The sequence below is a fragment of the Lissotriton helveticus genome, chromosome 10 (genome assembly GCF_964261635.1).
Source record: "Lissotriton helveticus chromosome 10, aLisHel1.1, whole genome shotgun sequence".
NCBI classification, from domain to species: Eukaryota; Metazoa; Chordata; class Amphibia; order Caudata; family Salamandridae; genus Lissotriton; species Lissotriton helveticus.
The window spans coordinates 465,014,085-465,041,288 of NC_136071.1; positions in this window are offsets into that span (position 1 = coordinate 465,014,085).

A 27,204-nucleotide genomic window follows, 5' to 3' on the forward strand; every position below is an offset into this window, starting at 1 on the left:
TCTTTGGAGAAATCTGACCTGATCCTGTAGGTGGCTCCCAGCTCTTGCAGTGATTTTCTTTTAATGATATCTCCAAAATTATTTCCTTCCCTGAGTATGAATAAAGATTCACCGGGATCTTTCATGGTTTTTTCTGGCCTGGGTGTAGTTTGAAGGGATCTTTGTGTACTTGTTGAATTTCTATATCCAGGTTTAACGATAAAACCTCCTGCGGGAAGGAGTTTTTCAATAGATTTACCATAAAAGTTTAAATATCAGAACCTTCCAGCCCCTCTGTCACCCCCAAAATTCTGCTATTGTTCCTCCTTTTGGGTTACTAGCACCCATATCCATACCCTCTGTAATTGGGGTTCCAACAACACTACTGTGCCCTTCCCCGGTGGCTCCTCCTACCCCCGGTTTTAGTTATTCCACGTTCAGGGCCAAAAACCTATTTTGTGTTGGAAGCTCAGGGTGTACTAAGGAAGTACCAGTGTCTCCTGGGTCTGTGATCTTTATTTCATCCAGTACATTCACTGTACTCTCCGGACCCCTTTGTTCTGGGGTGGTCCTGTTACCTTTCATGCCTTCCTCATAGATTATTGCGTCGGTCCTAACCTTGGCGTATGATCTAAGTGAGAGGGTTATTTTCTGAGCCTTTAAGGCCAAGCTACTTTGTTTCCCCTTTAACTGTGCTACGTTTTCCAGATTTATTGTGGTCTTTTTTGGAGTGAGTCTTTAACTGTACCAGAGTTGCCTCAGGGCCTTTTCAGTTTAGCTTGTAGTTTCACTGGCAACTGAGGTTTTTTTTTAACCACCAATACCACCTGCCGCTTCTACTATCGGGGGGGGGGGGTGTAATCATGGGATCTTAGCATGTAGCGATTGCCATATTGCATCTGTGCTCTTCCTATAATTTTTACTTTGAATTGCTTGCAACCTTCCAGACTACTCCTCTTTAAGTCTAACCGCTGCCTGATAGGTTCCATCTGAACACTATGGATGCTGTGCTCTTCATGGTTCAACTCCTTACCGGTCACAGCCTTCTGCTCACCTATTTCCTTAGTCCTGGACTCTCCAAACCTTCCAGGCCTGCCAGATCCTTCGCCTGATGCACACAACGTGTACTGACTCTGCCCCCACCAGCCACATCGTTCCCTCGCAGCGGCAGTGTGCGCTAGGCCATGCAAAGCTCCTGCAGCGTCGCTGCAATCCAGGGCGGTGTCCCAGTGCCAATATTCACCGGGGGGCACAAAGTCAAATCTACCCTGGGTAAACCTCTAACAGCATCGAGCGGTGAATGGAAGTAGGTACTGTTAGGATTCTATGCATCTAGTGTCACTCCCTTGCTGTGCTCCCGACCTGCATACTTCAGCTGGCCGCCATGTTTCCCAGCAAGATGTGTCCTGGAGTGGGGCTTAACACAAACATAAAAAAAAGAGGAATCAACCCCACGAGACTCATTTTTCCCACCAGTAGCCATACTCCTTGGTGCCCAGCCTTTCTGTCCTTGTCCGATCACCTGACCGCCACCTACCGGCATGTTTCTTGGGTCTTCTGTGGAGAAAAAGGTTCTGTGAGGGGCTCTAGGTAATAGCTACCCATCATTGTTTCCTCTCCTGGCATTCTGTTTCTGCTTCATTATTTAACAACTGCCCTCTATCTGCATGAATTGCTGCACAGCCTTTGTTTTGTTTTTGAGGACTTTTGTGAGTTTGTGTTCCGACAGCAGTATAGTAAAACAGGTGAGTGCGCATATCACTCCCCCCTCCGCTCCGAACATGTCATGGATAAAGTGGTGTTCCCGTTGGTAGTCTGCAGTATGCATGTTAATAGAAAGTACAAATTAGACTCAACTTTCAGTCAAAGATACTTCATTGCGCCTTTTAATGGTCGAGAAATATGCTGAGTGCATCCAGCTTTTCAAAACACAATACTAGCCCCCAATGGAAGCATGTCACGATTTTCTGCCTGCTTCTCTATTGTCTTTGTCCCGTGTCCTTTATCCTGGCAATATTGTCACCCGGTAATAATGAAGGACAATAAATATTTCAGTATGCTTCCATGAGTTAACTGAAACTTCATCTTGTGTGAGTCTATTTTAACAAGCTTGTTTTAATATTATAAACAAAGCCATAAACATTATACTGGCAAGAACAGCAGCTCAAGGAGAGCAACAGTGACACCTCCCTGGCAGACACGCTCTTTCCCTCAAAGCGATCCATCACCAAGTTTATGGTAGATAATTTAACATGCAGATTTAAACACTCCTATCTTAAAGACTGCAAGTTTCTTTTTTTAAAGAGTTCTATTATACAATCCCATAGAACACATACATATACATAAATTTCCTAGTTGTTCTCCACTCAGATCTGGGTAGTCTCTGGCCTCGAATTCTCGCAACAGATGCACAAAGAGGTTTGACCTTTCTGATATTGGCTGTCATCAGCTCAACTGAACAAGTGATCAAGTAAGACAAAAGGTTGGGCCTACCTAATGGGTCCTCTTCACCTTACACAACAGTTTCTGCAGTTCCATTCTTTACCCTTACCGTTGACGAAATTGCAGTGGTTCAGGAAGTCTAATCAGCAGCCCCTTGCTAACAAAATCTTAATTTAATTTCTTAAGGGAGCCCTGTCATCATCTTCTTCACAAAAGTGTGTGGATCTCCACATTTCAGCCGCAGGTATACAGGCAATACACTTAGACTGTCTAGGAAAGGGGCATTCGCCATTCATCCTGAGCATTATTAACCAGATGCATTCAAATCGATTCTACATTGCTTTGTATTTAATACTTTGAGCCAGCCTTGAGAGTAAACATTAGAACTTTTGAGAAACAACAGGAGAGAACCCCTACCATGCTTAGCCTATCTCTCAGTACCTGTGGAAAGGCATTAAACTATTGAGTTAAAAGTATCCTGACACACTGGGATTCCCAGTTGCATGCTTCATCATAGAGTTCTCGTCTGGATATCTAGTGTATCTGGAAGAGTTTAACCTTGTTAACCAGGGGAGCGCTCTGATTACTAAGTGGGAGGCTACATTTAAAATCATCTGGGGTGTCCTGAGAGTTACATTTATTTTTACAGGGCAACCTCATAAAGTTACAAACAGGTGGGGATACCCTGAGGGAAATTACTGTCCTCAGTATCCCCAGGTCAAAATGATTCAGCCATCGAACCACTGCCTCATAGGGGCTAATTTGTTTATTCAGGACCTCACAAGTAGCCAGTGAGTATATTAAATATTATTTGTGTGTATTTTATTGCGAAACTCCCATTCACCATGAACATACGTGCACTACGTTCCGACCTATTTGGTGTCTATGTTTGATTTCTCTGTTGGTATGAGAGAGACAAACATAATTAATCAAGCACAACACAATTACATATTTCTCTGCATCCCCCTATAAATTGTTCCAAGTAATCTGTGTGATCAGTGCACATCAAGCAGGACCAGTGGGTAAGCAATACAAAGTGTCAGTGTTCATCCAAATTTTTTTGAAGAATGTATATACTTCTGCATACACTACATTAATATCCAATGTGCAAGTATTATCTTTCAATTTAACCAGGATATCATGTGTTCTTTACTCAATATGCATGTGTTGTGATTTACTGATTCTCCTTACTCAAGATGGTGTCCTATTTATAGCTCCATGAGAGTAAGGAGGCTGGCGGACCTGCTAGTGAAACTCTGTTAGCATAGAGGTAAAACAAATCACCCATGAGAATGTCAAGATATGAGATTTTCCTGTCATCAAAGTTTCACCTTCCTCCCCACTTTCTTCCTCAATTGGCTTGTCCTGGCCATGAACCAATTTTTTCCTGGTTTACTCACATCTTAGTGTGGGGATAGTTTCTCTGGCCATAATTACCCGTTATGCCTCTGAGGCCCATCACCATTAGCGTGTCATCGTGTACAGATGTGTAGCTTTCTGATTGGTCAGATGTAGCGGGAGGCTCTTTTTTTTCTGCTAATTCATTTTATTTGGTGTAAAAATCTGCCTAAATGTTTCGGATTGCAGTTTCAGTTTGCTGTCTTGAAATAATCATGTAGTATTTAAGATACAAGACTAAGGTTACATTATTTTTGGGGCCCTAACAGTGTTATTTAATGGTTAGAAACAAAATAATGTGTTTGTTGGACCTATGATTTTGATATAAAGGGGACTAATTATAGAAGGAAAATATAGATGGTGGCCACTCATATACCTTGTATTCTTGCACTCTTTTGTTTGTGTTAGTCACAATCCTGAATGCTCCAGGGCTGATCTCTAACTTTTAGTTATCCTGTCTATGGGTGAGACAAGATCCCATATCTGTAGTAACTTCCAAGCGATCTCATAATTTAATCCTGTTGTATGTGTTGATAAATGATAAATCATTCTTTGTTCCTTCTCAAACAGGACTCTTTATGTGTTTCTAATATTCTTTTGTTGTAGTTGTTCAATTACTACTAGTAATCCTGGCCCTTTGATATACTTCTGTAAAAAAATGTTCTCCGGAGATTTTCTTTTTTGATTCGTGTTTTTCTATAGTTTGAGAAGAAATTTAGCTTGGGTAGACATTGCTAATCCCGGCCAAATATTTCTGGACTACATTTTTTTAAAATGGAGTATGTGTTACGGTGATGATGTGATTTGCAAGATGGCTGCGGGGGAAGGAGCTCTGAAATCAGGCTCCCGGGCTCAGGGATCACTATCTCAATGAAACTTCACCCGATCCCCCCCAATTCCAATACCCCTCCAAGAAGCGGGACTCATCGTAACAGTCCAGGAACAGAACAGAAGCAGGCCAAACGGCGGTGACCAGACATTCAAGGAGATAACGTCCCTCGCCCGGTGCCTCCAGGACAGCAAGCGGTCCTGACGAGGTTACGCCACGAAGGAACCCACCAAGCGCTCTCTGATCAGCACAACATTGGACCCTCAAAAGTCCCATAGCTGACAAGTGTTTGCTCCTGTACGCGGCCACCAGGACTCGAACTAGAACGAATTCCTCCCTAGTTTTCCACGTCCCCCAGGTACGATGACTGACTCCAGAATGGCCACCACTCAGCAACTCACGGCCCCCCTCCACACCGATTGCTAGGGCTTGCTAAGCTCCGAAGCCCCTAATGATGCTGAACGAGGTCTCTTACTGCCTCTAGCAGACTTGAGGAGAACTGGGATGACAGCAAAACAGCCTGCAAGTCCTGCACAAAGCCCCACTCTACCAGCTGAATCTGCCTGGCCTCATAATGGCCGAATTGGACTCTCGGAGATCCGTCTCTATCTAAAGACTGGATCGTTCCCATTCGTTTAAATACATCCATCTGCTGCTAGGACCTTCAACTAAAAAAAATCCAATCGGCCTTTTGCCTACTCTGAAGAGGAACTCTTGCCTCCATGCAACCTCTCGTGCAACACTCTAGTGCTCCTAATGCTTTGCCCGTCTTAAGAATGGCCCCCCTGATGTCTCAATGAAGGCACCCAGACCGAGAGACTGCAAAAGATATTGATGCATCCCAGCTGGTGTGATCTTCCAACAGGAAAACAAAGCCACACAGAGAGTATCCCAGGCAGCAAAACCCACTTAGGATAGGGTGTCTAGAACTTCAAAGATGAAAACCAGGACAGTGCAAGTAAATAGAAGAAGGACTATAGCTGCACCCCAAGCGAACACACAGAATGACAGCACTCTCTGGCAGTTAAAACCTACATTACATGCAATTCCTAAACCCAGTAAATTGCTTGTTAATTAAACTGCTGTCTTGAAACAACGGCCAAATATTCCTGCCTTGTAAATTAAAGGAAAAAAGAAGGAGAAGAGACCGCCCACAATGTTTTGTCATCCCTCTTTACAAACCGGGACAGAAGTTACATTTACTGATATCTGCCGGGACAGCAGGGGAAAAAAGTGAGACCAGAGGCAGCGACCAGATGAAAAAAGATTCGGATGCCTGACCCAATAAAGGTGGCCTCCTGAAGACAATACCCCCTGAACAGCACTTGCACAAAAACAAAGGGCCGCACAGCTGTCTACCCAACCACCCTGACCCAATTCAAGAGGACAAGTTTTAACCCAACCCTAGCTCTGCCATTGAAGCACACCAATTCGTCCTAGACGCCCTTTCAGAGGCACCGTGCCCCCTCTTAGTATCCCTACAATTTCACCGGACACACCAACTCACTCCAACCTACCCATATCAACCCACTTGAAACCTCACGGCGCGAACTCCTTCGCCATTAGTTTCCCTCCCAACCTCTCTCAAAGCTAGAAGAAACTTCAAACAGAGACTGATTAGACAGCACAAAGAAACACTATTCACGGACACATATCACTGCTCATCTTCCACACTGAAAGACCAGATTACTGGACCAACACTTTCAGAACACAACTCTACATCGCGAAAACCACAACAACCTCGCACAGCTGCAAACTGTCGACCTTGCTCCCTAATCACTCATCAAGGGGCGGGAACACATCCGTGACCATCTACACTAATGGCACAATCCTGATACAGGCAAACAATGTGAACCTAGAGGCTTTCGACTCCCTCTTCCCCAAACTTCCAGCCGCTCCCCTCCACCTATCTTGTTCCCTCCTGACCCAGTTCCCTTCCCCAGACAACATGCTACACCAGGAGAAGTATTCACCAACCCTCCCTGCGACACCATCCCCGCCACCCCAAGGTCTCGAATCATGATCTCCTACTCCCAGAGAAATGCCAAACTCATCTTCCTCATACGATCCACCCACCTCAACATCACGACACTGCCCTACCAACACGACCCTTAACCACACTAGAACTCGCACAGACCCCAGGAGGTTGAAACCACAACGGGACCCAATGCACACTCCACCCAGGGTCTCAAAAGGAGACAACATTTTCTCCACAAGTAGTAATAGGCAACTAAACTCAAACATGAGCCACATTTCTCAGGGCGAGCCTGCCCTAGATCCCCTCACCCCTGCCGATGACATCATGGTGAAGCGTCTCGCTTTCAAGAAAGCCAGCTTGAATTGATATCCCGAGACCTGAATGAAATCCTTACCAACCCCCACAAGGCACAAAGCCTCTTCAATGTCCCCCAGGGTGCCCTCTACGTCCAGCTCCAATCACCCTAAGCGCCCTACAGGACCCGCAACGACCCCAGTGACATGGATACAAAGACCCTCTAGAAAGGACGATGAGACCCTGTCACATAAAACCTTAGGAAGCAAAGGCCCTGCGCCCAGGATACAAAGACACATAAATACAGACATTGAGACCATGACATCAAGACCCACTAGAACCAAAGCTGCAATGTCTTTCGAAGAAGAGATCTATTCTAGCCTCATCATACGGCGCACCTCACACTGACTCTTCAAAATCCATGATCCAAGTGATCACAGGTTTCAGAAGAGACCGTCCTTTCATGAAACCCCCCAGACGGCCCTTCCTAACCACCTTACCTAGGGCCCCCACGTGAAAGAACCCCAACAAAAAAGAGCTTTCTACTAACTGCATGCGCATTAACTGTAGCTCGGCCTCTATGCATGCAATCAAACTAGCAGAAGCCATCCTCTCGCAGAACATCGACATTGCGTTCATCACAGAGACTTGGCTCAACAATCTCTCCTCACCATGCTTAGATATGCTTGCCCCCTCAAGTTTTTCCTTTATTAGCAAAGACAGAAAAGACCATTGAGGGGGAGGAGTAGCTATCATTCATAAGAACAACATCGCAATCATGGAAATAGACACATCAATGTCTTACCGCTAATATTAAGACCAAGGATGATGTAACATTAGTCTGCCACCTTCTCTATCACCCACCAGGCAACACCACCACATTCGGGGAGCAGTTGTCCGACTTGATTGCTCACTGTGGGGATGCCAACAACCTAATTCTTGGTGATCTAAACCTTCGTTGGAACGAAGCAAACAACCCGCTAATTCAAATGTTATCCAGTCTTCTCTGTGACTTAGTCCAACACTGCTCAGAGGAAACACACTACAAAGGAGCAACCTTGGATGCTATTATCTCTGAACGAGATGCAATTAAGATCGACCACAAACTCCCAGTGGATTGTTCGGACCATCACATGATCTTATTTTGCATCAACCAAAAAACGCTTTCCCAGTCACCCATGCAGGATCCCCCAAATGGGCTCGAAACCTCTCCCAGATTCCCATGGTAGCCCTGGAAGAAAGGATAAGCTCGCTCATTTCCAGCGTAATCGACCACCTCTACACAACCAAACTCACCTCGCTGTACAACTCAAATTTGGTGGCTATGCTTGACTAACTAGCTCCTCTAAAGCTAAAAAGATGCCTATCCATTCTGTCCAGGTCTTGGTTCACCAGTGACATTAACTCCAAAAGGAGACAACTAAGAGCCAAAGAAAGAAGCTGGAGGAATAACCCCACTCCCACCCTCCGCTAACACCTCAAAACAGCCCGTAGGAAGTACAACAATCACATCAAGAACAAGAAAGGCAAGTTTTTCCCCTCCGCGCTGGACTGCGCAAAAAATAGATCTAAAGAGCTCTATAACATAATCAGGCAACAAACCTCCAAGCCCGCTACTTCCTCAATACAGGCATCCAAAGAATTCTGCAACAACTTTTTTAATGACAAGATTACCAAGATCGAACTCTCACTGCACACCAACAAGACCCTCCCCGCAAAGAGCAGCACGTCTGGGCGTATGTTATCGCCCCTTGTCCCTCTACCAGTTCCTGGATAAGCTTCCGCCCCATTCAGGAAACTGAGATAATTAATCTTATCTCCACCTCCAAACCCTCATCTCATGTCCTTGACCCCATTCCCCCCCAACTGTCCAAAAAGCTGAAGCACTCCCTAGCACCGCTCTGGTGCACGATCATAAAGAGCTTCATGAAAAATGGACTCGTTCCAACTTGCCTTAAGTAGGACAAGTCACACCTTTGTTGAAAAAAACCTGGCCTTGACACAAAAGATTTGAATAACTTTAGACCTGTATCTAACCTTCCTCTTCTGTTGAAAATCCTAGAAAGATGCATACTCCAACAACTAACCCAACACTTGGACAACATCAACCTCCTGAACGTCCACCAGTCCGGCTTCAGAAAAATCTGCAGGTCTGAAATGGAGATCCTCAACATCATTGACGATATCCACAAATCACTAGACTCTGACCACCGCTGCCTCCTCATTATCGTCGACGTATCAGCAGCATTCGACACGGTAGACCACAAACTCATTAGGGCTCTCCAAGAAAGAGTCAAAAAATCAAAAACTTCACATCCGTCCTTCACCCAGTTAACAAGGGAGTCCCTTAAGGCTCAGTGCTCTCTCCGCAACTCTTCAACATTTATATGGAACCTCTCACGAAACTACTAAAAAAAGTCAACATCAGCTTCCATCTTTATACTGACGATACCCAGATGTACTTGGAGACCACCTCCATCAGAGACATTCATAGACTCAATGACGTACTGAGAGATGTGCAACACTGGCTGTCATGTAATAACCCTAAATTAAACCCAGAAAAAAACTAACTATTACTCATCTCGAACAAAGAGGAGAAGCCCCAAATTGCGAAATGGTTAAAAGCTGTAGATGCGCTCAACGGGAACCTCACCCCGGCCGATTCGGTCAAATCACTAGACATCACACTTGACTCGAAACTGGACATGACCACACACATCAAAAACTCAGCTAAGAGCGCTTTCATTAACCTAAAGCTACTGAACAAAATAAAACCTTTTGATTTCGCCCAGTGATCTCAAACTGGCCACCCAAGCATTGGTGTTGTCAAGACTGGACTATGGGAATGCTGCCAAACTCAAAAAAGCCAGTCAGCCAAGGTACCTCAGAAGCTCAAACTCCCTCCTTTTCATCCCACTGAAAACTCGAAAACAAAAAACTGCGACACGATCCTTCGCCGGGAGCGCACCAAAAGTCTGGACCTCAATTCTCCCCCCACATCAGAACTATTCCCTCTTTTGTAAAATTCAAAAGCCAACTCAAAACCCTGTCCCTAGGCCGCTCCCTAGGGAACTGACACGAGCAGTCAGAGAAAAAAATCAAACGCAGCGCACTGCTTCGACCCCTGTCCCCTCCCCAAAACTTCAAAACAGATCTCCCCACACCGACCTGCACTGCTAACTGTTGTTTTGTTGTGATTCGCTCCAATTTACCTGTTGTAAAGCGCTCCAATACCCTCGGGTCAGGCCAGCGCTATATACAACTTCTTAAATAAATACATTTAAGGAACCATGAGACCTATATACTTCATTTTGGTCTCAAACATCCGTTTTGGGGGTCAAGTAGTCTTATAACAGAACTTGAGGCTTTAGGTTTGATTCAGTTAGCACATGCCCCTAGGCACATTAGGGGACATATCATTGCTATTATCTTTTGTTATATCAATCAGACAAAAATCCTGCCCCAGATTCCTGTTGTGTGGTCTGACCATTCCATCCTTCCTTTTCAGGTCATGGAATCCTGAAATGACACAGACCTGTTCAAACAACATATTTTGTCTAAAATGACCCAGAAATGGTCGCAACTATCACCAGATGCCTTTACGGCTAAATTGACATCAAGTACTCCAATGCTTAATGCCTGTCCTCAGAACGCCAGCAAACAAATAACATCCTGGATTATGAAAGCACTAGACTCCTTAGCGCCATTGAAACTCTGTAATAGTTCTCTCCACAATCCTTCAGCAGATTGGTTAACGGAGGAATTATTAGTTTAAAAATAAGACTGTAAACGCCATGAACATCTTTGGAAAATAAACTATCAGCCTGAGTAGATGGTAAGTTACCTAGAAGCCCCAAAAACCTATCATTAGCAGATTAGGAGAACACTCGGAAATTTTGCATGCATAAAATTGAATCTTCTGGGGTGCTCCTAAAGAGATTTTCTGAAGTGATAAAAGAGCAAACCTCCCTTGAGTGCACTACGGCATTGATGCCTTCTTCCACATAATATCATACTCAAGTGGCCAACTTTCTTGCTGGTAAAATAGATCAAATCTATGCCACCTTTGCAGAGGCCAGCAGAAGCTTGAAATTATTTATCCCAAAGGATGAAATACCACATGAAGGACTATTTAATTTCCAAGCGGCTACTGTGGAGTATACACTTCAGCTGGCTCTCCCACAGATATTATTCCCTCAAACATGCTGATACTAGGGAGGAAACTATTGCTCCTCTGTTTACAGATCTGATGAATCTTTCTTTCCGTTTGGGGCTAGTCCCAAGTGATTGGAAACACACAATGGTGGTTCATCTGGTAAAGAAACCTTCCTTGGATTCCACGCTTCCAGAAAATTTGAGACCTTTATCCTTGCTTTCTTTTTTGAGAAAATAGCAGAAAAATGTCTTAATCTCCAACTGCAAATAGAACTATTGATGGACAGATGCAGAACAATGTCATATATTCACCCCAGTACAGAGATCTGGGCCTAAAGCCATTGTTTTTTTTGCTCACCATGCCATTCCAGTTTGGACCCAGCCATATGCAAATCAGTCCTGACACTGCACCCAATGAAAACAGTCCAGCCCGCCATGCCAGGCCAGGTCCTCCCTGGACTGGAAACAAGCATCCTAGGACCGGTTTCGGGGTTTCACCCCTCTTCAGCCAGGATAGCTTGATTCAAGTGGCATGGAGAGCACGGGACTCACATCTGAGCATACCCGTCCCACTTGGGGTGACCAATGCAAAAAGAACTATTGATGGACAGAATGCAGAACAATGTCATATATTCACCCCAGTACAGAGATCTGGTCCTAAATCCATCGTTTTTTTGCTCACCGTGCCATTCCAGTTTGGACCCAGCCATATGCAAATCAGTCTTGACCCTGCACCCAATGGGAACTGTCCAGCCCAAACTGCCAGGCCTGGTCCTCCCTGGACTGGAGACAAGCATCCTAGGACCGGTTTCGGGGTTTCACCCTTCTTCAGCCAGGATAGCTTGATTCCAGTGGCATGGAGAGCACGGGACTCACGTCTGAGCATACCTGTCCAACTTGGGGTGACAAATGCAAAAAGAACTATTGATGGACAGAATGTAGAACAATGTCATACATTAACCCCAGTACAGAGATCTGGTCCAAAATTCATTGTTTTTTTGCTCATCATGCCATTCCAGTTTGGACCCAACCATACGCAAATCAGTCTTGACCCTGCACCTAATGGGAACAGTCCAGCCCGAACTGCCAGGCCAGGTCCTCCCTGTACTGGAAACAATTATTATAGGACCGGTTTTGGGGTTTCACCCCTCTTCAGCCAGGATAGCTTAATTCCATTGGCATGGAGAGCACAGGACTCACGTCTGAGCATACCCGTCCCACTTGGGGTGACAAATGCAAAAAGAACTATTGATGGACAGAATACAGAACAATGTCATACATTCACCCCAGTACAGAGATCTGGGCCTTAATCCATCGTTTTGTGCTCACCATGTAATTCCAGGTAGGACCCAGCCATATGCAAATCAGTCTTGACCCTGAAACCAATGGGAACAGCCCAGCCTGAACTGCCAGGCCAGGTCCTCCCTGGACTGGGAACAAGCATCCTAGCACAGGTTTCGAGGTTTCACCCCTCTTCAGCCAGGATAGCTTGATTACAGTGGCATGGAGAGCACAGGACTCATGTCTGAGCATACCTGTCCCACGGGGGGTGACAAATGCTAAAAGAACTATTGATGGACAGAATGCAAAACAATGTCATACATTCACCTCAATACAAAGATCGAGGCCTAAATCCATAGTTTTTTTGCTCAACATGCCATTACAATTTGGACCCAGCCATATGCAAATTAGTCTTGACCCTGCACCCAATGGGAACAGTTCAGCCTGAACTGCCAGGCCAGGTCCTCCCTGGACTGGAAACAAGCCTCCTAGGACCAGTTTTGGGGTTTCACCCCTCTTCAGCCAGGATAGCTTGATTCCAGTGGCATGGAGAGGACGGGATTCACCTCTGAGCATACCCGTCCCACTTGGGGTGACAAATGCAAAAATAACTTTTGATGGACAGAATGCAGAACAATGTCATACATTCACCCCAGTACAGAGATCTGGGCCTAAATTCATCGTTTTTTTGCTCACCATGCCATTCCAGTTTGGACCCAGCCATATGCTAATCAGTTGTGACCCTGCACCCAATGGGAAGAGTCCAGCCCGAACTGCCAGGCCAGGTCCTCCCTGGACTGGAAACAAGCATCCTACGACCGGTTTCGGGGTTTCACCCCGCTTCATCCGGGTTAGCTTGATTCCAGTGGCATGAAGAGCATGGGACTCACATCTGAGCATACCCGTCCCACTTGGGGTGACAAATGCAAAAAGAACTATTTATGGACAGAATGCAGAACAATGTCATACATTCACCCCATTACAGAGATCTGGGCCTAAATCCATAGTTTTTTGCTCACCATGCCATTCCAGTTTGGACCCAGCCATATGCAAATCAGTCTTGACCCTTCACCCAATGGGAACAATCTCCAACTGACCTGATTCCTTGAAGAAAATCATGTGCTACACAAGACTCCATTTGGTTTTAGACCCTGGTATAGCACTGAATCTGCATTACTATTAACTTGAAAATCATTGAAAATGGATGCAGATGAAGGTAAGATGACAGCCTTGATCTTGGTTGACCTGAGTGCTGCCTTTGATACGGTATCTCACTGCCTTCTTTTGGAACCTCACAGGAATTGGAGCAAGATCACCGCAGACCAGCTCACCACCTCCCTCAGCCAGAGCCCACCCGCCAACACAACGGACCCCAACGAAGCAGCCCGCAACTTCACACAGAGGCTGACCGCCTGCGCCGACGACCTCGCGCCACTAAAGAACCCTCCCAGCAGACCCAGAAGCAAGAAGGCATCCTGGTTCACCGACGACCTCAAGGACTCCAAGAAGACCTGCCGCACCCTCGAGAAAGCCTGGCTCCTCGACCCGACCACCGACAACATGACCGCCCTCAAACACGCTACCCGCAAGCACCACTAGCTCATCCGCACCACCAAAAAGAAATCCCTGAAGGAGCGACTGGACAACAACGCCCACGACAGCAAAGAGCTCTTCACTATCGTCAAGGAGTTCTCCAACCCCAGCACAGGCACCAACGACATCGCTCCGTCACAAGACCTCTGCGACTCCCTCGCCTCGTTCTTCCACCGCAAGATCGCCGACATCCACAACAGCTTTGGCGCCCCACCCATGCACCCAACCGTCGAACCAATGTCCCCCACCGCCACCCTTCGCACCTGGACCACGGTGACCACCGAAGACACAGCCAGCACGATGAACACCATCCACTCCGGATCACCGACCGACCCCTGCCCACATCATGTCTTCAACAAGGCCGACTCCACCATCGCACCCCAACTCCGGAACATCATCAACGCCTCCTTCAACACCGCCACCTTCCCGGAGAGCTGGAAGCACGCCGAGATCAGCGCCCTCCTGAAGAAATCTACAGCGGACCCCACCGATCTCAAAAACTTCCGCCCCATCTCGCTCCTCCCTTTTCCCGCTAAAGTCATCGAGAAGATCGTCAACAGACAGCTGCCCGCCTTCCTCGAGACGAACGGATCCCTCGACCCCTCGCAGTCCGGCTTCAGAGCCAACCACAGCACCGAGACCGCCCTCATCGCAGCCACCGACGACATCCGGACCCTGCTCGACAAGGGGGAAACGTGGCCCTCATCCTCCTGGACCTCTCCGCTGCGTTCGACACGGTCTGCCACCGCACCCTAGTTCAGCGCCTCAGCAACATCGGTATCCAAGAGAAGGCACTGGAGTGGATCATCTCGTTCCTCGCCAGAAGAACACAAAGAGTCCGCCTCCCCCCGCTTCACTCCGAGACCACCGAAGTCATCTGCGGCGTCCCGCAAGGTTCTTCACTCAGCCCCACCCTCTTCAACATCTACATGAAACCTCTCGCAGCCATCGCACGCCAGCACAACCTCAACATCATCTCCTACGCCGACGACACCCAGCTGATCCTCTCCCTCACCAGAGACCCCGACACCGCCAGAACCTGCCTACACAAAGGGATGAAAGACGTCGCCGAGTGGATGAAGGACAGCCGCCTGAAACTGAACTCGGACAAGACGGAAGTCCTCATCCTGGGATCTTCGCCCTCCGCCTGGGACGACTCCTGGTGGCCCCCAGCCCTGGGCAGCGCACCCAAGCCAACCGACCACGCACGCAACCTGGGCTTCATCCTGGACCCCTCCCTCTCGATGACCAGACAAGTCAACGCCGTCTCCTCATCGTGCTTCAACACCCTGCGTATGCTTCGCAAGATCTTCCGCTGGATCCCACTGTCACCCAGGCACTCGTCACCAGCCGACTGGACTACGGAAACGCCCTCTACGCCGGAACAACAGCCAAGCTACAGAAAAGACTCCAGCGCATCCAGAACGCCTCCGCCCGACTCATCCTGGATGTCCCCCGACGTAGCCACATCTCCAGCCACCTGAGGAACCTGCACTGGCTCCCCGTCGACAAGAGGATCACGTTCCGGCTCCTCACCCATGCACACAAGTCTCTCCACGACCTGGGCCCCAAGTACCTCAACGACCGCCTGACCTTCTACACGCCCACCCGCCAGCTACGGTCCACCAGCCTCGCCCTCGCAGCCGTACCACGCATCCGAAGAGCCACCGCCGGAGGAAGATCCTTCTCTTACCTGGCTGCCAAGACTTGGAACTCCCTCCCCATCCACCTTCGGCTGACCCAGGACCATCTCGCCTTCAGGAAACAACTCAAAACCTGGCTGTTCGAGCAGTAGCATACCCCTCCCCCCCAAGCGCCTTGAGACCCTCCCGGGTGAGTAGTGCGCTATACAAATGGCATGATTGATTGATTGATTGATTGATTGAGATATTGGAGTCAGGGGTGCTACCTTGGATTGGATTACTAATTTTCTTCAAGATTGGTCCATCCAAGTCTACCAATGGCCATTTAACCCTGAGACCAGATCGCTGCTACAAGGGGTTCCATAGGGCTCAGCTTTAAAGCCCAACTTGGTTCAATGTTCATATTCGCTCTATAGCAGATAAACACGGGTGATGATAGTTAGCTGATTATCATGCTAGAACAGAATGAAGCTGAGGCCGCTCCTAAGCTTAGAGATTGTTGACTAGATCTGTCCAACTGGATGAATTTCAATTGTCTCGAATTAAATGCAAGTGAAACTGACATTGTGGTAGTGGGCAAACAATGTTCCATCTGGTCTCATATTTGGTGGCCATCTGAATTAGGTCTGAACCTGGTCCCTAAACCCAAGATTAAAAACATAGGGGTGTGGTTTGATACCACACTATCATTTGATCAACAGATATCAGGCTTGGCCGGTACATGCTTAGGCTTACCGAAAATGCTACACAATTCTTATATCTGTTACCTCTGGCAGAAAAAAAAACCATCATCCAGGTGGTGAATATCTCCTGCTTGGATTACTGCAATGTTTTAGATCTAGGGGCTACTAAAGGCAGAATGAGAACGCTGCACAGAGTGCAGAATGCTGCAGCCAATTGTCTCTCAACATCTCAAGGCATGTCCCTGTTGGGCGGCTACCACAGAACTACATTGCCTCCTGGTGCAGGACGTAGTGACTTTTAAAGCCCTACACTTCTGTCATAAAATCTTCAATGAGAAAGGCCCTAGTTATCTGTATCCCTTAATTACTCCTGATAGACCTATCAGGGAAACTTATGTCTGTGGGCGCAATTTGGGCTGATTATTCCAAAAGTGCAAAGAGCCTGGTTGGGAGGTAGATCGTTTTGCTTTTCAGCAGCAAAAATGTGGAACTAGCTGCAGCTGGATCTTAGGATGCAGGCTTCAGAAGTGCTGCTCCGTAGCAATTAACTGAGGTTTTGTTAACATCGAATGAGGTACAATAAATATGTGCTAAATTAGATTCATTGAGAGTCGGACTTATTCATTCATGTAGTTATTTATTTTGCTTCATATAACGAAACCGCTACTTTGCAGTTACTTTAATAATTAATAGCATTAGACTAGAGTGTAGGGACGTCTAAGATGGCCACCACGCTTCCATGCACGCCCTGACGTAGGCATTCAAGGTTAAAGGATAGACCCGCGAGATGTTTTCTCGCAGACGCTGTTATGCCGAATGCCGGACGGCTGACTAACTTGGAGTTGCCACATTTAAGTAAGTTCTGGATCTCAGGATTTCATACTTTCTACTATTTAATAAGGATTACTATGGCTGTTGAAAGTAAGTGCGAGGTATCATGGTTGTGTTTTGTAGAGTATATATATTTTGAAGAGAGGGATTACCGCCTAAGTGAAAAGGACAATTCTAGCGGTGGATACTTGCTGGAGGTAAGAGTGGTGGTGGACACAAGCGGTGTTGGTAGCGTTTTTAATTTACTTTACCTGGCAATATGTTTGATGTTGGTATTATTTGTTCTAGGATCAAGCGACGTAGTGTTTTACTCGTGTTTCTAGTGAGTATTAATAGATAGGTATAACACATTTGTGGTGTTGGTTGTGGATAGCATAAACTCTTGTCATTAACATCACCCTGGTTGCTGTTGGATACACTTTTGGACTAATTATGGTTCACTTGTTTGGTTTGGTGTAAGCAGACGATCACTATTGTACATATGGAGAAGGTTGAGAATTGTATATACTGAATGTATGTGTTATGTTTTATAATAGATTTGGTGCAACTTCTTTCGTCCTGAGGATGGTCTCGTTGAATTAATTGTGTGTGAGACCGAAACGTCGACGCCATTACACCTTTTGTTTTTTCAAGAAAGCATTGAGGAAACCTGAAGAAATTTGTACATATCTTGATTTGGTGATATTGAATGGCAATTTACTTCATCTAGTCTATACGAATGTACAGAGAGTGTAAGATACTGCTGTAGATACAAAAATTGAAACAGCAGTCATTTTTGTTGCCTTGTATGAAGTGTGTATATATGTATGTTTTTCACTACAAATATTGAAACTAAAAAACAAAGTTTTTGATAAAGAAAACATAAACATCTTTGATATAACCTTGTCCTGTGTTATACTGAATCATTCGTTCATGACTATGACGACATAAAAATAAGAAATGTTTTTGATAAATGATTCCTCAAGGATCGCCGTCTATTGAATTGATCATACCCATTTCTCTGGGGAATAGTGGGTTGCCCTATTATTGTTAGATCTGTAGCAATTAAATCATTTTGTTTTTTAAGTCATCCCAGGCAGATTAGTGTTGAGGCAGAAGATAGGGGTTTGCCTACTGACGAGGAGGAAGAATTCTTAGCGTGAGGACACTCAATTGGAGTAACTTGGTGCTTTATAAACTTCTAATCTAATTTAATCTGATCTGATAGAGACAAAAAATAACTCCTCAGTGCATTTTTACTCCTGCTGCTACAGATCTTGACTGCACTGCCTGCCATATTTGACGGGCTACTATACCTGTGGCCCTTATATAATCCATGGCGTCTTCGAACTTTGCCACCCAGGGATGTAACGCAATTACAATTTTGGGAAAATGTAAATGCTGTACTGTACATATACAGCATTTTAAAAGGAACTTGGACATCCCAACTAGTTATTTTTGAATAAAGCCCTGATAAAGTTCAAGTGTAAACTGAACGAAATGCGTTGGCTGGATGTTGTGTGTCATTGATGCAAATGATTTGAATTGAAAAATTAAAGAAAGAATTAAAAGGATTATTTGATCTTGCTCATATCTTTATTGATTGACGACAACAAGTTTGATAGTGCACTATTCCAAGATTTAAGAACACGTCTACTCGATGTCCTGGATCATGGATCAAAACTATACGCAGAACTGAAGCAGGGAAGATTTGTATTGAAAGAGAAAAAGCTGTTTGACATAATCAATAAAGCTACATTTCCATACTTAATTGCCACAGTAAGAGTTTCATCTAACCAGCCACTACAAAACAGGTTACAAAAAACAAGTTTCGTAAGTACATAGAGAAATGGATGTAGCAAAAGAAAGGGGCAAATTTAAAAAAGGACATTCTTTCGCATGATCTTCTTCCAACAAATGCATTATTTGATGGAGATGCTGTAATCAAACTAGTGAAGCACAAACTCGTATGAGAGCTCTAAAAAACTTTCACCAGAAGAATTTTAATTACAAAAGGTGTCCTCACTGAAAACAGTTGTTTTGTGGGTTTTATGTCACAATTGCGATTGGTCAAGATTTCACCCATGCAAAACTTCGGTGTGCACCTTGCAAAAACTGCATATTGTCTTTGACAGTTATCTTGAACTGTATGTCAAAGAATGTAAGAGAATCAAACAAATGTCTACAAGTGTAACTATAGATGTTGCCTGCATCAGAAATTCACCACCTACACCTGTACAACTTGATAACTTCTGCTCATCAGCATTGAACAAGATGAACTTGGAGATGTTAACTCGGCAAAACATTGTTGGTCCTTCAGTGAACACCTAATTTCCAAATATTACAAGTGGAATGATTGTCACTGAGAAGTCAGAGCCTGCAGTGATATATTCAAAAGGTACACGAATGTAACAACACATTGAATGATGCTGAGCGTTGTGTTGTGCCACATGTTGAGTGAACTGTTCAAAACGGTTCCCATCAAGTCACTGTACTGTCAAATGACACACATTTCATAAGTAAAGGATTGTCACAGTAATGAATATGTTATGGAACAGGTGAGAAAAGATACTTAATTCCACTTCATATTCTGTACAAAAAACTTAATCCAGAGATGCCTAGTGTAGGCAAATATTCTGCCTAGTGTTCTTATCAAAGTGGTACAAAAGGGGGTGGTGATGGACGGAGCATCTGAACCAATCAAACACTCACACCCAGTCAACAGATCTGGGTTCAATCCATCACCGTTCTTTAGTCCACTCTGCCACCCCAGTTCAGACATGGCCATATGCAAATCAGTCTGACCCTGTGCCTCATGGGAACAGTCCAGCCCGAACTGCCAAGCCATGCCTTCAATGGACCGGAAACAAGATGCCGAGGACCGGTTTCTGGCATTTCAGCCGTCTTCAGCCCGACTTGCTTGAATCCAGTGGAAAAGTGAGCAAGAGACTCACGTCTGAGCATACCCTGCCAACTTATGACGAACAAAGTGGTACAAAAGGGGGTGGTGATGGATGGAGCAGCTGAACCAATCAAACACTCACACCCAGTCAACAGATCTGGGTTTAATCCATCACCGTTCTTTAGCCCACTCTGCCACCCCAGTTCAGACATGGCCATATGCAAATCAGTCAGACCCTGTGCCTCATGGGAACAGTCCAGCCCGAACTGCCAAGCCATGCCTTCCCTGGACCAGAAACAAGCTTCCTAGGACCGGTTTCTGGCATTTTAGCCATCTTCAGCCAGGCTTTGTTCGACATAAGTTGGCAGGGTATGCTCAGACGTTGAGTCCCTTGCTCACTTTGCCACTGGATTCAAGCAAGCCTGGCTGAAGACGGCTGGAATGCCAGAAACCGGTCCTAGGAATCTTGATTCCAGTCCAGGGAAGGCATGGCTTGGCAGTTTGGGCTGAACTGTTCCCACGAGGCACAGAGTCAGACTGATTTGCATATGGCTATGTCTGAACTGGGGTGCCATAGTGGGCTAAAGAACGGTGATGGATTAAACCCAGGTCCGTTGACTGGGTGTGAGTGTTTGATTGGTTCAGATGCTCCATCCATCACCACCCCATTTTGTACCGCTTTGTTCGCTATAAGTTGGCAGGGTATGCTCAGACGTTGAGTCCCTTGCTCACTTTGCCACTGGATTCAAGCAAGCCTGGCTGAAGACGGCTGGAATGCCAGAAACCGGTCCTAGGAAGCTTGATTCCGGTCCAGGGAAGGCATGGCTTGACAGTTCGGGCTGGACTGTTCCCACGAGGCACAGGGTCAGACTGATTTGCATATGGCCATGTCTAAACTGGGGTGTCAGAGTGGGCTAAAGAACGGTGATGGATTAAACCCAGATCTGTTGACTGGGTGTGAGTGTTTGATTGGTTCAGATGCTCTGTCCATCACCACCCCCTTTCGTACCGCTAGTGTTCTTATCAAGGCACATATTCTGACATGTGATGACACCATGAGCAAAAGTGGAACAAATAATGGCGCTTTTACTCCTGCACCTGTGAGGCTTCTCATCAACTACGACTCCAAAGGAGAAAGGGTCCTGGGGAAAATTTTAATGACCAAGCCACAGAATTAATCCCCAGTACAACTCATAACAATAACAAATAAATCTGGTGGTCTACAAAGGGGAGACAAAACTAACTTCTCAAATCATGCAGACAGTGTCAACACCCGAAAATTCAGAAAAGCATGAATCATAGACCTTTACGAACTCATCCGATTTCCATCAACTACCAAGAAAGGTCAGTGTCATCATTTGGATATCATTCCTTCCTCCCACTACCTCTCTAGATCATAGATCATAGAAGAGGGTCATGTGGATCGGATTTCGACCAGGTCACAGAATGCACAATAGGAGGAGGTGCAAGCAAGAAAGAAGAAAAGAGACTTTTTGTCACCTAGTAATCAGGCCTCAACAATGAGTATTAGGTGCTTTGGGTGTTGAAATTATCAGTGCAGTGCAAAGTGAGTAAAGTTGAAAAGGAGTTGGGAGAGAAAAAAATACTTTTAATAAAAACCTCTGCCAATCCTGCTTTAAAAATAGTGCACAAGTAGCTTTGAACACATAGGCTGCTTCACAATATGGTCAACATGTTTCAGCTTAGTAGGCCACTTGTCCAGGCTTTCTTCAGGACCTAACCATCAAATAGTATTGCTACTGCATTACCAATTCGGTTATAGAATTTTTTAAATATATATATATGTGCATAAAGTTGTCAAAACATACAACCTTCTATGTGTACATTCCTCAATACAAGCGGAGTAATCTTCACACCTGTAACACATAAACACATAACGCCTAATCGTGAAGTGGTGAAATAGTTATAAAAAGTTATAAAAACTCCCCAACATTAATTATCTCTATAGAATAACCTTACTGGTTGCTGCACATACCAGTAAGTACTTAATGTTACACCGCTATATCCTTTATTCAGCTGGTGCACGCACCTGTCTTGTATGAGGTAAACACCACACCTCACCCGGTAATGACTCCGGTATGGGAGACCCCGCCCAGTAAGGAGAGAAAAAACACTTTTAAGAAAAAGAGGGACAGGAAGAACATCTTTAGTGTGCTCAGTGTAATGCTTCTCAGATCAGAAATGGACACCTTCTTTATTAAGGACAACTATAAAACACAATTAAAAATAGAAAATGTGGAAATGTAGAAAAGGCCTCTTCTGGTTACAATAAAGCTTATTCAATAATTGAAAGAATTCCATGTCCAGCCCGGTATCTTATTAGTACATCATGTCACCAGGATACAAATCCTTTATTCTGTCTATATGTAATTCATATGGGTCACTACTAGGCAGAATCCATATGCCATCCCACCACGTTATAAAGCTGCTATTAAAGTCTCCATCGTTAGACATACCTCCACTGAGGTCACCGTTGTTGCCACATATAAATATGTAAATGTTGGACATACTCTATCATGAGGAATCGCATGTAAGTGTTAGACATATTCTATCATGAGTAATTGCATTGCTCTCATGCTTTTTGCCACAGGTCTATTCTCCGCGCATATCGTCACTTGTGGGTACTTTGGATACTGCGAGTCCTGCCTTCCTCACTGAGTGTATCGCTGTCCTTATTTTAATGCAGAAGTCACTCCGCTGTGGAGCTGATGTCAAGGTGTTATGCTCTAAAGATGCGGTGCATGAAAGGCTCATAGTTGCTTAAACAGCGCGGGTCAGACTAAATTGTCTCCGAGCACAGTCAACGTAGGCATACGCTGTGCTTGTATATACAATGATGTACACCAACGCCACACTATGCAAAATGCGGGCAAGTATTGAGGTCTTACCTCTCAGTCGGTACCTCAGGCTCTCCTGCGTCAAATGGGAGGTGCATCGGCGTCTCTCTTTCCTCTTTTTGTGCATGATACTCTCGGCACTCGAAAATGGCATAGTTCCGGACTACAGAATGACGTCATTATACCCGGGACCAGTAGTTTTATTAGTTTTGCAACCCCCGCTCCCGGGAGAGAAGCATGAGAATTGATCTCTCTGCTTATTTCATGCACCATCTTATTATATTCATAAGTGGCGGAAACCGGTCCCCAGTAGTTTATTAGTTTTGCAACCCCCGCTCCCGGGAGAGAAGCATGAGAATTGATCTCTCTGCTTATTTCATGCACCATCTTATTATATTCATGAGTGGCGGAAACCGGTCCCCGGAAGCTTGTCTCCTTTCTGGTGAAGAATTGGCTTGGTAGTTTGGTCTGCCCTGTTCCCATGATGCACTGGGCCAGGGACAGACTAATTTGCATATAGCCAGGTTCTGAGCTGGGATGGGGCAGTGAGCTAAATAACGGTGATGGATCAAGCCCTGATCTTTGGACTGGGTAAGAGTGGTCTGCTTAATTCACACACTCTGTTCATCACCACCCCCTTTTCTGGATCATTTTGTCCACCATAAGCGTGGAAGGGCATACTCAGACATGAGTCCCTTGCTCACTGCTCCATCAGGATTCAAGCAAGCCGGGCCGACGACGCCTGAAATGGCAGAAACCGGTCCCCGGAAGCTTGTCTCCTTTCTGGTGAAGAATTGGCTTGGTAGTTTGGTCTGCCCTGTTCCCATGATGCACTGGGCCAGGGACAGACTAATTTGCATATAGCCAAGTTCTGAGCTGGGATGGGGCAGTGAGCTAAATAACGGTGATGGATCAAGCCCTGATCTTTGGACTGGGTAAGAGTGGTCTGCTTAATTCAGACACTCTGTTCATCACCACCCCCTTTTCTGAATCATTTTGTCCACCATAAGCGTGGAAGGGCATACTCAGACATGAGTCCCTTGCTCACTGCTCCATCAGGATTCAAGCAAGCCGGGCCGACGACGCCTGAAATGGCAGAAACCGGTCCCCGGAAGCTTGTCTCCTTTCTGGTGAAGAATTGGCTTGGTAGTTTGGTCTGCCCTGTTCCCATGATGCACTGGGCCAGGGACAGACTAATTTGCATATAGCCAGGTTCTGAGCTGGGATGGGGCAGTGAGCTAAATAACGGTGATGGATCAAGCCCTGATCTTTGGACTGGGTAAGAGTGGTCTGCTTAATTCAGACACTCTGTTCATCACCACCCCCTTTTCTGAATCATTTTGTCCACCATAAGCGTGGAAGGGCATACTCAGACATGAGTCCCTTGCTCACTGCTCCATCAGGATTCAAGCAAGCCGGGCCGACGACGCCTGAAATGGCAGAAACCGGTCCCGGAAGCTTGTCTCCTTTCTGGTGAAGAATTGGCTTGGTAGTTTGGTCTGCCCTGTTCCCATGATGCACTGGGCCAGGGACAGACTAATTTGCATATAGCCAGGTTCTGAGCTGGGATGGGGCAGTGAGCTAAATAACGGTGATGGATCAAGCCCTGATCTTTGGACTGGATAAGAGTGGTCTGCTTAATTCAGACACTCTGTTCATCACCACCCCCTTTTCTGAATCATTGTGTATAATACAGGCAATTTTATAGGAGGATCTGCCTTCAATGGGGAGCCATTTGAGTGCCTTGAGGGCAGGTGAGATGCGGTCAAAATGTTTAGTTTGTTGTTAGTCTGGCTGTGAGGTTAAGGACAGATTTGATGGGGGCAAGGTGGATTTTGGGAGTACCAGAGAGAAGGGCATTTCCATAGTCGATTTTGGATAGGACAAGAGATTGGATAATTGATTTGAAGACTTCAGCTAGAAAAAAGGTTTGATTTTTTGACGTGCACTTTTTGCTGAGTTCTTTTCATGGGAGTTTAGTGTGAGTTTATTGTTGATGGTGATGCTGAGTGATTCTGAGAGGGAGAGAAAGCAGTTTAGGGCATTAAGGTTAGCAATCCATATTTGAAAGGGGGGAGGGTTGTTTTTGGGAGAGAAGAGTATGATCTCAGTCTTGTTAGGGTTGAGTTTAAGATGGTTGTTGTGGAACCAGGTTTGGATTTTGGTTAGTGCAGTGTTAAGGTGCAGGATATGGGGATGGGATTATATTTGATAGTACAGTTGGGTGTCGTCAGCATAAGAGTTGATAGTTGATTTTTGCTTGTTTAAGTATAAGGGTAAGGGGTTCCATAAAGAGGTTGAAAAGGGCAGGATAAAGGATGGATCCTTGGGGTACACCTAGGGAGACAGAAGTTGTGCTAGAAAGGCAGTTTTGAACTTTAATTTGTTGGGTTCTATGTTGGAAGTAGGAGGTGAACCAGTTAAGGACAGTGCCATTAAGGCCGAAGCGATCTTTGAGTGTATTGAGTAAGGTTGGGTGGTAAACTGTGTCAAATGCAGCGGTGAGGTCAAGAAGGATGAATGGATAGGTCTCTCCCTTGTCCAGGGCAAGGTGAATATCATCAACTATGTTGAGCAGTGCAGTTTCAGTGCTGCAACCTTTGTGGAAGCCAGATTGAAGGGGGTCTAGAAGGTTTAACGTGTCTATGTGTTTGTCAAGTTGTAGTAAGCCACACTTTTCGAGGGTTTTGGAGAGGAGGGGGAGGTTGGAGATAGGGCTGAGATTGTTAGGGTCATTGGGGTTAGCCTTGGGATTTTTGGGATGGGAATGATTTGTCTGAGCTGAAGGAAGATGGGAACATTCCCTGTTGAGCGAGGCGTTAATGATGTTGGTCCAGTAGGGGACAATGACGTATTTGAGATCTTGGACGAGTGCGGAAGGGAGAGGGTCTTTAGTGTGGGAGGATGGTTTGAGTTTGGCTAGGATGTTGAGGACTTTTGGTTCAGAAACGGAGTGGAAATTATGCCATGAGGGGCTATTTTTAAGTGGTAGGATAGTGAGGAGGGGTTCAGCAGGGGTATGCGATGGGAGGGGGAGTGAGGGAGTCAGGGGTGTTTTTAAGGGGAGGGGTGGATAAGGTGTAGTATCCGGGAGATGTTGAAGGATGAGCAAGGGTTGAGTATCGAGGAAAGCACAGTCATTTTTGGCGTTTTTTTCAATGAAAAAGATGGCAATTTCTTCACATTTGTTAGTAGAGGCCACCGGGTTAAGGGGTGCAGGGGCGGTTTGATTTCTAATAATGTTGAACAGTTCTCTAGGTCTGTTTTTGGCACAAGAGAGTTGCAGACAAAAGAATGATGCTTTCTCCAAAAAGATGTGTTTTTTCTAAGAGGTTCTTGCAATTCTACGGAGAGCAAGATGGGATGAGGAAGGGTGTTGTCTCCATGTTCTTTCAGGCAGTCTCAGTGAGCGTCTTTCTTTATTAAGGTTTAGGGTAAACCATGATTTAGAGGGGTCATTTTTTAGCGTTTTAATTTTCTGAGGGGCAAGTTGGTCTAAAAACTCAGAGACAGTTTTGTTAAAGTGCTCAGTGAGTTCATTTGCATTTGAAGAGGGGGGGTAAGACTGAGTTGGGATTGGAGTTTATATTCCAGTGCACTGGGGGGGATTTGCTTAAGATTTCTGATCACAATTGTAGTTTATTGTTTTTTATAGGGGCGGGTGGGGCTGGAGGGGAGATCGTGAACAGAATGAGATGGTGGTCAGACCAGTCAATAGGGATGATGTTGGATAAGGATGCCATATCAGGGTTGGAGATGATGGCATCTAGAATAGCTCCTTTGGTGTGGGTAGGGGAATGTCAAAGTTGCTTGAGGTTGCTAATCTCAAGAAGGTTATTGAGAAGGTTGATTGTAGGATCATTAGGTTCATTCCAGTGCAGTTTAAGATCTCCTAGGAAGAGTCTTTTGGAGTTAGAAAATAGCAATTTAGTTAGAAGGTCCGATAGTTCTTCGGCAAAGGGAAGGGGTTCACCAGGAGGGTGATAGATCTTATGAAGTTGTATGGGGGGGGGGGCATTTCATTTTAAGTTTGGCTCCTAAGTATTCAAAGGTTGTGTAGTCAGTGTTATTAATTGGAGAGAGTTGTAGTTCTTCTTTAAAAATGATTGCTAGACCACCCCCTATTTTTTGGGGGTCTGTCTTTTCTGAGAATAGACTAGCCAGGGGGGGCAAGAAGGTCAAGGATGGGTGTAGAGTGGTTTTGAGCCAGGTTTCAGTGAGGAAAGCGATGTTGGTATCTTCATTAAGAATGTTCTCTGAGATTTCGGTGGCATGCCGGACAGCCGAGCAACAGTTCATGAACATGCAGGTAAGGGATTTGGGGTTGTTGTTAGGGGCGAGAGTAGTTGAATGGTGGTG